This window comes from Tasmannia lanceolata, unplaced genomic scaffold (genome assembly GCF_043159265.1).
Source record: "Tasmannia lanceolata isolate RefF3 unplaced genomic scaffold, GAP_Taslan_0.1 ptg000008l, whole genome shotgun sequence".
NCBI classification, from domain to species: Eukaryota; Viridiplantae; Streptophyta; class Magnoliopsida; order Canellales; family Winteraceae; genus Tasmannia; species Tasmannia lanceolata.
The window spans coordinates 25,232,806-25,250,258 of record NW_027518685.1 but is presented as its reverse complement, the minus strand read 5'-3'; the positions used below and the strand labels follow the sequence as shown (position 1 = coordinate 25,250,258).

General features: G+C 40.8%; 1 protein-coding gene across 1 annotated transcript in view; it reads right to left on the bottom strand.

Annotated features, from left to right (window-relative positions):
- Positions 1–17,453, bottom strand: part of LOC143882833 (GTP-binding protein YPTM2-like) — a gene marked incomplete at its 5' end in the record, with an annotated part of 100,670 nt that overhangs the window by 65,570 nt on the left and 17,647 nt on the right. Inside the window, 2 exons of the mRNA XM_077386236.1 lie at positions 14,280–14,332; positions 14,438–14,635. The remainder of the gene's footprint in view (positions 1–14,279; positions 14,333–14,437; positions 14,636–17,453) is intronic.

Here is a 17,453-nt window from a genome sequence, read left to right as displayed (position 1 = left end):
ATATCCAAGGCAACAATGTATCCAAGGCGACATTGTATCTGATGGTGACATAGTATCCGAAGCGACCTTGAATCCGAAAGCAAAATAGTATCCGAGGCTACATTGTATCCGAGGCGACATTATATCCAAAGGCAACATAGTATGCGAAGTGATATTGTAGCAGAAGGCAACATAGTATCCGAGGCTACATTTTATCCGGGGGGACTTTATATTAGAGGCAACATTATATCCAAAGGCGACCTTGTATCCTATGGCGACATAGTATCCCAAGCGAGCTTGTATCCGAAATCAAAATAGTATCCAAGGTGACATTATATCCGAAGGAATCATAGTATGCGAAGCGACATTGTAGCCGAAGGCAATAAAGGATCCGAGGATACATTGTATCCGAAACGACTTTATATTCGAGGCGACATTGTATCCGAGGCGACCGTGTATCCGAAGGCGACATAGTATCCGAAAGCAAAATAGTATCGAAGGCAACATTAAATCCTACGGCAACATAGCATCTGAAGCGACATTATAGCATAAGGGCAACATTTTATCTGAGGCAACATTGTATTCGAAGCGACCTTGTATCCGAAAGCAAAATAGTATCCGAGGCTACAATGTATCCGAGGCGACATTATATCCGAATGCAACATAGTATCCGAAGCGACATTGTAGCCGAAGGCAACATAGCATCCGAGGCTACATTGTATCCGAAACGACTTTATATTCGATGAGGCATTGTATCCGAAGTCGACATAGTATCCGTAAGCAAAATAGTATCCGTGGCGACATTATATCCGAATGCAACATAGTATCTGAAGCGACAATGTAGCCGAAGGTAACATAGTACCTGAGGCTACATTGTATTTGAGACGACTTTATAACCGAGGGACATTGTATCTGATGGGGACATTGTATCCGAAACGACCATGTATCCGAAAGCAAAATAGTATCTGAGGCTACATTGCATCCGAGGCAACATTATATTCGAAGATAACATAGTCTCCGAAGCGGCATTATAGCCGAAGGGCAACGCAACATTTTATCCGATGCGACATTGTATCCGAAAGCTAAATATTATCCGAGGCTACATTATATCCGAGGCGACATTTTATCCAAAGGCAACATAGTATCCGAAGCGACATTTTATCCAAAGGCAACATAGTATCTGAAGCGACATTGTGGCCAAAGGCAACATTGTATCCAAGGCCACTTTATATGCGATGCAACATTGTATCCAAGGCGACATTATATCTGAAGGCAACATAGTATGTGAAGCGACATTATAGCCGAGGGCAATATGGTGTCCGAGGCGCCTTTTTATCGGAGGCGACATTGTATCCGAAGGTGACATAGTATTCGAAGCGACCTTGTATCTGAAAGCAAAATAATATCAAAGGCGACATTATATCCGAAGAAAACATAGTATCCGAGGCGACTTTATATTCGAGGCAACATAGTCTCCGATGCGACATTGTATCCCAAGGCGACATAGTATCCGAACCGACCATGTATCCGAAAGCAAAATAGTATCCTAGCCTACAATGTATCCGAGGCAACATTATATTTGAAAGCAACATAGTATCCGAACCGACATTTTAGCATAAGGCAACATAGTACCCGAGGCTACATTGTATCCGAGGCAAAATTGTATCCGAGGAGACATTGCATCCGATGGTGACATTCTATACAAAGCGACCTTGTATCCGAAAGCAAAATAGTATCTGAAGCTACAATGTACCCGAGGCGACATTATATCCGAAGGCAAGATAGTATCTGAAGCGACATAATAGCTCAATGGCATCATTGTATCCGAGGCGACTTTATATCCGAGACGACAATGTATTCGAAGGCGACATAGTATCCGAAGCGACCTTGTATCCTTTGGCAAAATAGTATCTGAGGCTACATTTTATCCAAGGCGACATTATATCCGAAGGCAACATAGTATGCGAAGCGACATTATAGCCGAACGCAACATAGTATCCGGAGGCGACATAGTATCTGAAGCGACCTTGTATCCGAAAGCAAAATAGTATCCGAGGCAACATTATATCCGAAGGCAACATAGTATCCGTGGCTATATTGAATCTGAGGCAACCGTTGTATCCGAAGGCGACAAAGTATCTGAAGCGACCTTATATCCGAAAGCAAAATAGTATCCGAGGCGACATTATATCCGAAGGAACCATAGTATGTGAAGCGACATTATAGCCAATGGCAACATGGTATACGAGGCAACTTTATATCCGACAAACCATTTTGTCGGAGGCGACATTGTATCCAAAGGTGACAGTATTCGAAGCGACCTTGTGTCCGAAAGCAAAATAGTATCAGAAGCGACATTATATCCGAAGAAAACATAATATCCGAGGCTACATTGTATCCGAGGCGACTTTATATTCAAGGCAACATTGTATCCGAGGCGACATTGTATCAGAAGGCGACATAGTATCCGAGCCGACCTTATATCCGAAAGAAAAATAGTAACCTAGGCTACATTGTATCCGAGGCGACATTATATCCGAAGGCAACATAGTATCCGAAGCAACATTGTAGCATAAGGCAACATAGTACCCGTGGCTACATTGTGTCCGAGGTGACCTTATATCCGAGGAGACATTGCGTCTGATGGTGACATTGTATCCAAAGCGACCTCGTATCCGAAAGCAAAATAGTATCTGAAGCTACATTTAATCCAAGGCAACATTATATCCGAATCCAACATAGTATCTGAAGCGACATAATAGCCGACTAGCACCATTGTATCCGACGCGACTTTATATCCGAAGCAACATTTTATCCAAGTTGACATAGTATCCGAAGCGACCTTGTATCCGAAAGCAAAATAATATCCGAGCCGACATTATATCCGAAACCAACATAGTATGCGAAGCGACATTATAGCAGAATGCAACATAGTACCTGAGGCTACATTGTATCCGAGGCGACTTTATATTCGAGGCAACATTGTATCCGAGGCGACCTTGTATCCGAAGGCGACATAGTATTCGAAGCGACCTTGTATCCGAAACCAAAATTGTATCGAAGGCTACATTGTATCCGATGCGACATCATATCCAAAGGCAATATAGTATCCAAAGTGATATTGTAGCCGAAGGCAACATAGTATCTGAGGCTACATTGTATCGGAGGCGACATTATATTCGAGGTAACATTGTATCTGAGGCGACATTGTATCCGAAGCGACATAGTATACGAAAGCAAAATAGTATCTGAGGCGACATTATATCCGAAGGCAACATAGTATCCGAAGCGACATTCTAGCCGAAGGCAACATTGTATCCGAGACGACTTTATAGCTGAGGCAACATTGTATACGAGCCGTCATTGTATTCGATGGTGACATTGTATCCGAAAGCAAAATAATATCTAAGGCTACATTGTATCCGAGGCGACATTATATCCGAAGGCAACATAGTATCCAAAGCGACATTATAGCCGAAGGCCAACATTGTATCCGAGGCGACTTTATATCTGAGGCGACATTGTATCCGAAGGAAAAATAGTATCCGGGGCTACAATGTACCCGAAGACAACAAAGTATTTGAAGCGACATTGTAGCCGAAGGGAACATAGTATCCGAGACGACTTTATATACAATGCGACCTTGTATCCGATGCAACTTTATATCCGAGGAAATATTGTACCCGAGGCGATAATGTATCCGAAGCGTCCTTGTATCCGAAAGCAAAATAGTATACAAGGATACATTGTATCCGAGGCGACATTATTTCTGAAGGCAAAATAGTATCCGAAGCGACATTGTAGCCTAAGGAAACATAGTACCCGAGGCTACAATGTATCCGAGGCAACAATGTATCCGAAGCGACATTGTATCTGAAGGCAACATAGAATCCGAAGCGACATGGTATCCGAAGGGCAACATTGTATCAGAGGCTACATTATATCGGAGGTAACATTTTATCCGAGGCGACATTGTATCCGAAGCGACCATGTATCCGAAAGCAAAATAGAATCCGAGGCTACACTGTATCCGAGGCGACATTATATCCGAAGGCAACATAATATCAGAGGGTACGTTGTATCCGAGGCGACATTATATACGAAGGCAACATAGTATCCGCACCGACATTGTAGCCGAAGACAACATAGTATCTGAGGAGACATTCTATCCGAAGCGACTTTATATCTGAAAGCAAAATAGTATTTGATAATACATTGTATCACAGGCAACATTATATCTGAAGGCAGCATAGTATCCGAAGCGACAGTCTACCCGAAGGCAACATAGTATTCGAGGATACAATGTATCCAAGGAGACTTTATATTCAAGGCGACATTGTATCCAAAGCAACCTTGTATCCGAAAGTAAAATAGTATCCCGAGGCAAACTTGTATCCGAAAGTAAATTAGTATCAGAGGCAACATTGTATCCGAGGCGACACTATATCCAACAGCAACATTGTATCCGAAGTGAAATTGTAGCCAAAGGAAACAAAGTACCCGAGGCGACTTTATATCCGAGGCAACATTGTATTCGAAGCGACATCGTATCCGATGGTGATATTATATCCGAAGCGACATTGTGTCCAACGCAAAATAGTATTTGAGGCTACATTGCATCCAAGGCGACATTATATCCGAAGGCAACATAGTATCTGAAGCGACATTATAGCCAAAGGGCAACATTGTATCCGAGGTGACTTTATATCCGAGGCAACATTTTATCCGACACATTGTATCTAGAGGCGACATAGTATCCGAGGCAACATTGTTTCCGAGGCGACATTATATCCGAAGCCAACATAGTATCCGTAGCGATATTGTAGCCGAAGGTAACACATTATCCAAGGCTAGATTGTATCCGAGGAGACATTGTATCAGAGGCGACAATTTATCCAAAGGCGACATTCATTCCGAAGCGACATTGTATCCGAGGCGACTTTATATCCGACGCGACAATGTATTTGAATGCGACATAGTAACCGAAGCGACCTTATATCCGAAGCTACATTGTATCCGACGAGACTTCATATCCTAAGGAAACATAGTATCCGAAGCAACATTGTAACCGAAGGCAACATTGTATCCGAGGGGACTTTATATTCGAAGCAACATTGTACCCGAAGCGACCTTGTAACCGAAAGAAAATAGTAATTGAGGCTACATTGTATCCGAGACGACATTATATCCGAAAGCGACATAGTACCAAATGCGAAATTGTAGCCGAAGGCAACATAGTATCCGAGGCTACATTGTATCCGTGGTGACTTTATCTCCGAGGCAACAATGTATTCAAGGCGACATTGTATCTGATGGTGACATAGTATCTGAAGCGACCTTGTATCCGAAAGCAAAATAGTATCCGAGGCTACATTGTATCCGAGGTGATATTATATCTAAAGGCAACAAAGTATGCGAAGTGATATTGTAGCCGAAGGCAACATAGTATCCGAGGCTACATTGTATCTGGGGCGACTTTATATTCAAGGTAACATTATATCCAAAGGCGACCTTATATCTGAAGGCGACATAGTATCCGAAGCGACCTTGTATTAGAAAACAAAATAGTATCCGAGGCGACATTATATCCGAAGGCAACATAGTATGCGAAGCGACATTGTAGCCGAAGGCAATATAGTATCCGAGGATACATTGTATCCCAGACGACTTTATATTCGAGGCAACATTGTATCCGAAGCGACCTTGTATCCGAAAGCAAAATAGTATCGGAGGCGACATTAAATCCTAAGGCAACATAATAATTGGAGCGACATTATAGCAGAAGGGCAACATTGTATCCGAGGCAATATTTTATCTGAGGCGACAATGTATTCGAAGGCGACAAAGTATTCAAAGCGACCTGGTATCCGAAAGCAAAATAGTATCCTAGCATACATTGTATCCGAGGCGACATTATATCCGAAGGCAACATAATATCCGAACCGACATTGTAGCATAAGGCAACATAGTACCCGAGGCTACATTGTATCCGAGGCAACTTTATATCCACGGCAAAATTGTATCCGAGGAGACATTGCATCCGATGGTGAGATTGTATACAAAGCAACTTTATATCCGAAAGCAAAATAGTATCTGAAGCTACATTGTATCCGACGAGACATTATATCCGAAAGCAAAATAGTATCTGAAGCGACATAATAGCTAAACGGCATCATTGTATCCGAGGCGACATTTTATCCGAGACGACATAGTATCCAAAGCGACCCTGTATCCGAAAGCAAAATAGTATCTGAGGCTACATTGTATCCGAGGCGACATTATATCCGAAGGCAACATAGTATGCGAAGCGACATTATAGCCTAAGGAAACATAGTATCTGAGACTACAATGTATCGGAGGCGACTTTATGTTCGAGGAAACATTTTATCTGAGGCGACCTTGTATCTGAAGGCGACATAGTATTCGAACCGACCTTGCATCCGAACACAAAATAGTATCTAAGGCGACATTATATCCGAAGGCAACATAGTATCCGAGGCTACAATGAATCCGAGGTGACCGTATATCCGTAGGTGAAAAAGTATCCGAAGCGACCTTATATCTGAAAGAAAAATAGTATCCGAGGCGACATTATATCCGAAGGCAACATAGTATGTAAAGCGACATTATAGCAGAGGGCAACATGGTATCCGAGACGACTTTATATCCGACGCAACATTTTATCGGATGCGACATTGTATCCGAAGGTGACATAGTATTCGAAGCGACCTTGTATCCGAAAGCAAAATAGTATCAAAGGCGACATTATATCCGAAAAAAACATTGTATCCGAGGCGACTTTATATTCGAGGCAACACTGTATCCGAGGCGACATTGTATCCGAAGGCCACATTGTATCCGAACCGACCTTATATCCGAAAGCAAATAGTATCCTAGCCTACATTGTATCTGAGACGACATTATATCCGAAGGCAACATAGTATCCGAAGCGACATTGTAGCATAAGGCAACATACTACCCGAGGCTATATTGTATCAGAGGCGACTTTATATCCGAGGCAAAATTGTATCCGAGGAGACATTGCATCTGATGGTGACTTTGTATTCGAAAGCAAAATAGTATCTGAAGCTATACTGTATCCTAGGCGACATTATATCCGAAGGCAACATAGTATCCGAAGCGACATAATAGCCGACTGGCACCATTGTATCCGAGGCGACTTTAAATCCGAGGCAACATTTTATCCGAGTAGACAATGTATCCGAAGGCGACATAGTATCCAAAGCGACCTTCTATCCGAAAGCAAAATAGTATCTAAGAATAAATTGTATCCGATGCGACATTATATCCGAAGGCAACATAGTATGCAAAGCGACATTATCGTAGAAGGAAACATAGTATCCAAGGCGACTCTATATTCGAGACAACATTGTATCCCAGGCGACCTTGTATCCGAAGGCGACATAGTATTCGAAGCGACCTTGTATCCGAAAGCAAAATTGTATCTGAAGCTACATTGTATCCGTTGCGACATTATATCCAAAGGCAACATAGTATCCAAAGGGATATTATAGCGGAAGGCAACATAGTATCTGAGGCTACATTGTATCGGAAATGACATTATATTCGAGGCAACATTGTATCTTAGACGACATTGTATCCGATGGCGACATAATATCCGAAGCGACATAGTATACGAAAGCAAAATATTATCCGAGGCGACATTATATTCCAAGGCAACATAGTATCCGAAGCGACATTGTAGCCGAGGAAAACATAGTACCCGAGGCAACATTGTATCCGAGACGACTTTATAGCTGAGGCAACATTGAATACGAGCTGACATTGTATTCAATGGTGACATTGTATCCGAAAGCAAAATAGTATCTGATGCGACATTATATCCGAAGGCAACATAGTATCCAAAGCGACATTATAGCCAAAGGCCAACATTGTATCCGAGGCGACTTTTTATCTGAGGCGACATTGTATCTGAAGGCAATATAGTATCCGAGGCTACATTGTATCCGAAGGCAACAAAGTATTTGAAGCGACATTGTAGCCGAAGGCAACAAAGTATACGAGGCTACATTATATACAAGGCGACATTGTATCCGAAGCGACATTGTAGGCGGAGCGAAACATTGTATCCCAAGCGACTTTATATCCGAGGAAATATTGTACCTGATGCGACAATGTATCCGAATTTCCTCGTATTCGAAAGCAAAATAGTATACAAGGCTACATTGTATCTGAGGCGACATTATATCTGAAGGCAAAATAGTATCCGAAGCGACATTGTAGCCTAAGGCAACATAGTACCAGACGCTACAATGTATCCGAGGCGACTTTATATCCGAGGCAACAATGTATCCGAGGCGACATTGTATCCGAAGGCAACATAGAATCCGAAGCGACATTGTATCCGAAGGGCAACATTGTATCAGAGGCTACATTGTATCCAAGGTAATATTTTATCCGAGGCAACATTGTATCCGAAGCAACCTTGTATCCGAAAACAAAATAGTATTCGAGGCTACATTGTATCTGAGGCGACATTATATCCTAAGGCAACATAATATCAGAGGCTATATTGTATCCGAAGCAACTTTATATTCGAGGCAACATTTTATCCGAAGCGACATTGTATCCGAAGCGACCTTGTATCCAAAATAAAATAGTATCTGATGCTACACTGTATCCGAGGAAATGTTATATAAAAAGGCAACATAGTATCCGAAGCGACATTGTAGCCGAAGACAACATAGTATCTGAGGCGATGTTGTATCCGAAGCGACCTTATATCTGAAAGCAAAATAGTATTCGATGATACATTGTATCCCAGGCAACATTATATCTGAAGGCAGCATAGTATCCTAAGCGACATTCTAGCCGAAGGCAACATAGTATTCGAGGCGACTTTATATTCGAGGCGACATTGTATCCAAACGCGACATAGTATCCGAACGTAAAATAGTATCTGAGGCAACCTTGTATCCGAAAGTAAAATAGTATCGGAGGCAACATTGTATCCGAGGCGACATTATATCCAACGACAATATTGTATTCGAGGCGACATTATATCCACAAAGGCAACATTGTATCCGACGTGAAATTGTACCCAAAGGAAACATAGTACCCGAGGCGACTTGATATCCGAGGCAACATTGTATTCGAGGCGACATTGTATCCGATTGTGATACTGTATCTGAAGCGACATTGTGTCCAAAAGCAAAATAGTATCTGAGGCTACATTGTATCCGAGGCGACATTATATCCGAAGGCAACATAGTATCTGAAGCGACATTATAGCAGAAGGGCAACATTGTATCCGAGGCGACTTTATATCCGAGGCAACATTTTATCTGACACATTGTATCTAAAGGCGACATAGTATCCGAAAGCAAAATAGTATCCGAGGCAACATTGTATTCAAGGCAACATTATATCCGAAGGCAACATAGTATCCGTAGTGACATTGTAGCCGAAGGCAACACATTATCCGAGGCTAGATTGTATCAGAGGCGACAATTTATCCAAAGGCGACATTATAGCCGAAGGGCAACATTGTATCCGAGGCGACTTTATATCCGAGGCAACATTTTATCTGACACATTGTATTTAAAGGCGACATAGTATCCGAAAGCAAAATAGTATCCGAGCCAATATTGTATCCGAGGCGACATTATATCCGAAGGTAACATAGTATCCGTAGGCGACGTTATCCGAGGCTAGATTGTATCAGGGGCGACAATTTATCCGAAGGCAACATAGCATCTGAAGCGACATTATAGCATAAGGGCAACATTGTATCCGATGCAACATTTTATCCGAGGCAACATTGTATTCGAAGGCAACAAAATATTCGAAGCGACCTTGTATCCGAAAGCAAAATAGTATCCGAGGCTACAATGTATCTGAGGCTACAATGTATCCGAGGCGACATTATATCCGAATGCAACATAGTATCCGAAGCGACATTGTAGCCGAAGGCAACATAGTATCCGAGGCTAGATTGTGTCCGAGACGACTTTATATTCGATGAGGCATTGTATCCGAAGGCGACATAGTATCCGTAAGCAAAATAGTATCCGAGGCGACATTATATCCAAAGGCAACATAGTATCTGAAGCGACATTGTAGCCGGAGGTAACATAGTACCCGAGGCTACATTGTATCTGAGACGACTTTATAACCGAGGGGCATTGTATCTGATGGGGACATTGTATCCGAAGCGACCATGTATCCGAAAGCAAAATAGTATCTGAGGCTACATTGTATCCGAGGCGACATTATATTCGAAGGTAACATAGTCTCCGAAGCGGCATTATAGCCGAAGGGCAACGCAACAATTTATCCGATGCGACATTGTATCCGAAGGCAAAATAGTATCCGAGGCTACATTATATCCCAAGCGACATTTTATCCAAAGGCAACATAGTATCTGAAGCGACATTGTGGCCGAAGGCAACATAGTATCCGAGGCTACATTGTATCCAAGGCCACTTTATATGCGATGCAACATTGTATCGAAGGCGACATTGTATCTGACATTGTAGCCGAAGGGCAACATTGTAGCCGAGGCGACTTTATATCCGAGGCAATACTGTGTCAGAGGCGACATTGTATCCAAAGCGACCGTATATCCGAGGCAACATTGTATCCGATGCAACATTATATCCGAAAGCAACATAGTATCCGAAGCGACATTGTCGCTGAAAGCAACATAGTCTACGAGGCTACATTGTATCCGAGGCTACTTTATATCCGAGGCAACATTGTATCCGAAGCGACATTATATCCGAAGGCGACATAGTATCCGAAGTGACCTTGCATCCGAAAGAAAATAGTATCCGATGCTAGATTGTATCTGAGGCGACGTTATATTCGATGCAACATTGTAGCCGAAGGCAACATAGTATCTGAGGCTACATTGTATCCGAGGAGACTTTATATCCGAGGCAACATTGTACCCGAGGAGACATTGTATTTGAAGCGACCTCGTATCTGAAAGCAAAATAGCATCCGAGGCTACATTGTATATGAGGCGACATTGTATCCGAGGTGACTTTATATCCGAGGCAACATTCTATCTGAGGCGACATTGTATCCGAAGAGAACATAGTATCCGAAGCGACCTTGCATACGAAAGCAAAATAGTATCCGAGGCGACATTATATCCGAAGACAACATAGTATGCGAAGCGACATTGTAGCCGAAGACAATATAGTATCCGAGGCTACATTGTATCCGAGGGGATTTTATATTCAAGGCAACATTGTATCCGAGGCGACCTTGTATCCGAAGGAGACATAATATCTGAAGCGACCTTGTATCCGAAAGCAAAATAGTATCCGAGGCGACATTATAACCGAAGGCAACATAGTATCCGAAGCGAAATTGTAGCCGAAGGCAACATAGTACCCGAGGCTACATTGTATCCAAGGCGACTTTATATCCAAGGCAACATTGTATCCAAGGCGATATTGCATCCGATGGTGACTTTGTATCCGCAGCGACTTTGTATCCGAAAGCAAAATAGTATCCGAGGCTACATTGTATCTAAGGCGACATTATATCCGAAGGCAACATAGTATCTGAAGCGACATTATAACCATTGTATTTCAGTTTGCCCTTAAAGTATTTCAGTTTGCCCATAAAGTGCATCATTCTAACCATTGTGCATCATTCTAAACATCAATTCTGCACTCTTTCCGCCAGTTATCAATTCCAATCTTAATTCCATGAATTTCATGCCATGCCAAGTTAAGTCTAAATGGTTTAATCTTGAAGTTTTGCTGATTAGAAAGTCATATAGGACAGTGGTCAAAAACATGTCTAAGGAGAGCCATCACTCCAATCGCCAAGAATTGAGCCTCCCAATCCTTGAGATCATAATAAATCTATCCAAGCCGCTAAAGATTGAAGATAACTAACTGTTGGATAAAGTGTATCTCACACCATCCTTTGACAAGTTAATAAGTTTTTGATCTTGAATAAAGATTGCCTTGCTCCCTAGTCCCTACTACTAGTCCCTACTACTAGTCATGTATCTCATACTGTTCTTTGGCAAGTTAGTAAGTTTTTTATCTTGAATAAAGATTGATTGCTTCCTGCTCCTAGTAGCGTATCTCATGCTTTTCTCATGAGTGAATCCGGCAGTGTTAATCACTTCCCCAATACATCACAGAAGATTCCATGTTGCAACTGCACCCAGTTACATCCATAGGCGATCCCTTCTTCTCGTGTAGACCCCAGTTAGAATCCATTTGAAATTGTTTACAATCTTCTTCAATCAAATCATTTCCCAACATCTTGAATCGAATCTGAGAATTTTTCGGTGTGATGGCTCACTGCAATTATTGGATCTTTCTTTTTTGAAACTAGTCATTGTATCTTTCTTGTAGATAATAATTATGTCATCCTTCAGCCATGTAGCATGTGATTTTTGTGTCCAATTAACTTCTTCCCATGTAAGGATGTGTCTTCGTATATTTTCTAACCCTCCATGTATAACTGAGCTTCACTCTCTGATAGGTCTCTATTTTCGCTCATTGTGTTCATATGCTTGATCATGCATAAGAACTCGTCCATGTGATTTGTACAAGCTTTAAATTAAATAAATTGGTATTCTAGGATTTCAGCTTGTCATTAAAGTATTTACGTTTGCCCATGGAGTGTAATATTTGAACCATCAATTCTGGACTCTTCCTGGTTACCAATTTGAGTCTCAATTCTATGGATTTCACACCAAGCAAAGTTAAATATGAATGGTTTACTCTCAAAGTTTTGATCCTCTGAAAATAGTAGAGGACGATGGTGGAAAACATGTCTAGGGAGTGTCATCATTCCAACCTCTAAGAATTGATCTTCCCAACCCTTTGAGATCAAAAGTCTGGCCCAGCCGCTGAAGATTGAAGAGAACTGATTGTTTCTCCAAGTGTGTCTCTCACTATCATTCAGGATGTAAATAAGTTCATTGCCTTGAATAAAGTTTGACAGCATCCTACTGTTAGCAGTGCACTTGCCCCCATTACTTTTATAACGGCTGAATCTAGCAGTGTTGATCACTCCCAAATACATCATGGAAGATTCCATCTTTGATTGAACCCCGTTACATCCATACGTGGTGATTCCTTCCTATTGTGTCAACAGAATAGTAAACCCTAAGTTGAAATCCATTTGAAATTATTTGCAATTATCATGAATTGAAGCATTTCCTGTCATACCGAATAGAATTCATACTGAGAATTTTCCGGTGTGATGGCCCATTGCTCTTTTATTGTAAACTTGTCCCTGGTAGTAATTATGCCATCCTTGAGCCATGTAGCATGCGATTTCTCTCTCGAAGTAATTCATGACAGATTGTTTTGGTTGCAAGTTGCAACTGTCACAACAAATTCCTCTGCTTTTTCTTTTCTTCTGAGGTACAAAATATGTTTAAGAAATGACAACAACATGGAGAGTTGGCTTTGTTTGTCTAATCAACTTTCTTGATCTCTAGGACAATTGGTATGACTGACAACTAAAAAATACACTTTGGAATCTAAACTAAGAATTGGGTTCTGTCAAAAAGCACTGGAATGAATGGAAGGGAGGATAAAATGAGGAATGTCTGAGATCCAACCTCATGGCTGCAACACAGCAATATCCCAAAAAAAAAAAAAAAACCCTCCTTTAAATCCAAGTTTGATAAAACTAGCCTACTTTCTCTCAATCAAGCTTGATTATTTGGAAGTTTTTGCGAAGTTTCAAATGGAAGAAGGGTGGCTGCAATACTTAGGATGTCAAAGGGCTTGGTTGATACTAAAGATTGCACGGTCCCTCAAATTCCGTCACGGATTAGGCCCCCAACAATATGTTATGGCCTGTAAAGTTAAGCCCGAGTCTTAAAAGGAAACAATTGAAAAAATTGAAAAGTTGTTATGAACTGCACCTTGTAAATGCCTATGGCGATTTGTCTGTGAATGTCTGCTAAGTCTATCCAAATTCTCCCATATACATTGACCATATTGCATTGGCCTTGGTCTTTGAGTGCTCTAGTTGTCTTATCTAGATCAACTCAAACCCATGATGGAAGAAATAACCATATTATCATCAGATGTCTTACAGCAGAACATAACGAAAAATGCATTGACATATATTAAAAAGAAAGAAAAAAGAGTAGGCATGTCCACAGAAGTAAAACACAAACCCATGTAAGAAACAAAAATCCTAACTTCACCTTCTAATATAAAGATACGAGGCTAGAATTCACGATAAATATTTTGTAAAAGAAAATTAAAAGAAGAGAAAAAAAGATGATAAGGAAAGATAGTGATAGGATGGAAGCACAAAACCTCTGGTGATTGAATCTTGGTGTTCCGTGGAGAAATCGGAAAGCTCCCCAAATCTGAATATCAAAAAAATAAAGCACGCGGGTAAAAAGCCATGAATATCGATTGAAAGGGGAAAAAACAATAAGGAAGACAATCCTGAAGCGAATGTTTGTAGCTACCTGTAATTCCAGATCCAATTGGATCCGAGTATATCTCTGTTGAAGCTTTACGGTTGCCCTTCGACACACATTTTCGCAAACCCTCCCGCACAGTTTTGATTCAGTGAGAAGTGAAGAAGATTCTTTGGGGATTTTGTGACGGAGAGGAGATTCAGTGAGAAGCAAATCTTCATGCTCCCTCCTCCTCCTCCAACACGACTTCGCCAACACCGTTGGATCTCCCCGAATCTTCACCAAGTGCTCTCCGTCCGCAACGATGTCACAAAGTACACTTCACTTTTCTAAAACCCAATCTCTCTCTCTCTCTCTCTCTCTCTCTCTCTCTCTCTCTCTCTCTCTCTCTCTCTCTCTCTCTCCTAATGCTCGAAAATATCGTGGATGAAACCCTAACTGGGATTTAACATGTTAATGTCTCTGTTTTTTTTTAGGGTTTCGGGATTGGAGGAAAATGCTCTGCAATTGAAGAATAGCAAAATTAGGGTTTTTGTTGGGACAGATTTGGGCGAGGAAATTAGGGTTTGGGAAATTAGGGCTTGGAAAACTAGGGGTTTTGTTCGGACAGATTGTGAAAAGGGAGAGGAAATTGGGGTTTTTGTATGAGCCTGCAGATTTGATTATCCCTATTTCATCTGATGGAAGTGAGGGTTTCTGGTTCAGGATTCAGAACGAATCTGATATGGAGGTTTACGTATCTTCTCACCGGAACGACGAGTTCTGGTACTCAAACCCGCCGAATTCTTACATTGAACAAAACAATCTCACAACTGGGAGCGACAATGGAGCTTTCAGGCAGGTTTTCACGATGATTGATGAGAGCTTTCAGGCAGGTTTGACACACATTTTCACAAAACTTCGCCCACAGATTCTTCGGGGATTTTGATCGTGCTTGGGTTCTTCATTGATTTTAGGGTTAGCGGAAGGGAGATATATTTTTTTTAGGGTTTGACAGAGGCTGAATACGAAATGGGTTTTCTCATTTTTTAGGGTTTTCTGAGGAACAGGTAGAGAGGTAGAATGAGAGAGAGAAAAAATAAGAGGAATCGAATAGAAAGTAGCCGATTGTGTGTTTGTGAGGAGAGATCGAGCTGCGAGGTATATAGAGGAACAAAGAGGGGAAACTATTCTGATAAAACGAAAAAGGATCTCACGTGGGAGCATTTTTTAGTTTTTACGAAAATAGGAAACAATTCTTATAAAACGAAAAAGGAAACTCATTTTTTTACGTTCCAGCTCAGCCCTCTCACGTGCAGCACAACGACCGACATTTTCAATGAAACACGTGTGTAGTTTAAAACCGTTGATCCGATAGATTATCATCTCGTGGTTCATAAAATCCTCGGTTGTGAAAAAGAGACGGTGAACTGAATGCATGTAGGGGTGTTTTGAGTTAAAATAAGGGCTTGAAATATTCAAAAATTTTAAGCGGGAAGATCGTTTTTTTAGATCCCAAGGGGATGAAAAAACGAAGCCATTGTGAAACGGACAACTCAGATGATGAAATAAGTACGGCCACTTCTCGATATCGGCCGCGATTGGAAGCTCCTCCTTCACCACCTTCTAAGCCTCGATCGAAGGGTTTCATATTCCGTATTGCACCTCCTCCTCCTCCTCTTCTTTCACATTTTTGGACGGTTTATTACCGGTGTTCTGAGTTCCATGTGGTAGAGGTAGAGCCAAAGTATGTGAATGAAAGTGCAAATTGCCCTAGATGCAAGAAAAGTTTTGTGGACTTTGATAGTGAAATGGTGTTACGTAGGGCTGCTCAGGTTTTCAAGGAGGATTTAAAGATCCCAAGGGGAGAACGAAGATTTCCAGAATGATATCCATGAATAATTCATGCCTCTTTTCTTAATAATTTGTACATTTTTTCCAATTCATTTTGTTTTAATTTGACATTGAGATTATGCAGTTATAGGGATTCTTTCAATTTTTTGTGGGAGAAGAAAAAGATTGATGTATATATATATATATATATATATATATATATGAGAAAACGGTTCCTACACATATGTGTAGATAAGTTATCTACACACTAGCTTAAAATACAGTGGGGGCCACATTATTTGGGTGATCCAAACCATTCATTTTTAAGGCCCTCACATAGATAGGGTGTCCACAAAAAATCAGATCCATAGGATCATCCTAACCATTCGAACTGTGGAGGCAAAAAATGGACTAATTTGTGAAGGTTTAAAAACATCCATTTTACCTCCACAAATCGTAGGGTTGGGATGATCCTATGGATCTGATTTTTTGTAGACACCCTATCTATGTGAGGGCCTTTAAAATGGATGGCTTGGATCACCCAAACAATGTGGGCCCCCACTGTATTTTAAGCTAGTGTGTAGAGAACTCTCTACACATATGTGTAGGAACCGTTCTCTCTCTCTCTCTCTCTCTATATATATATATATATATATATATATATATATATATATATATATATATATATGTTTGTGACTTAAATATCTTTCTTTTTTATTAGCATAAAATCTTTTCAATTTCCTGCTACCACTGTTTGCATAGAGTGTGGGGAATGGCATTAATCTTACTCTGTTTTTTTTTTTTTTTTTTTGGTTCTTCCTCTAGCTTTAAATTTTATCGTTTTCCATTAATTAATCTGCCTCACATTACAATCTCTAGACACCTTAAATTTGAATTTTCCAAATTAAATGCAAATTAAGACATAATTGATCCGGGTGACATGTACAATATCTAGACACCTTACCATAACCCAAAAAATCACAAGATCGGATGATCTTAACCATCCAATAAGAAGATTTTTAGAAGTTGAATGTGGTTCATCGATCAATTAATTTTCAGCCGTCCATTTATGATATCCAAAAGTTACACAAATAAGACACTTCAAATATTAATTTTAGGCCACCCAATAACACACCCCGCCAGATGAACGGTTCAGATCATAATACATGAGCAACATGAACGATGGTGATCAATGCAAACCACTAATTCAGATGATCAGGCAAACCATGGAATATAGTATCCCTTAATCACT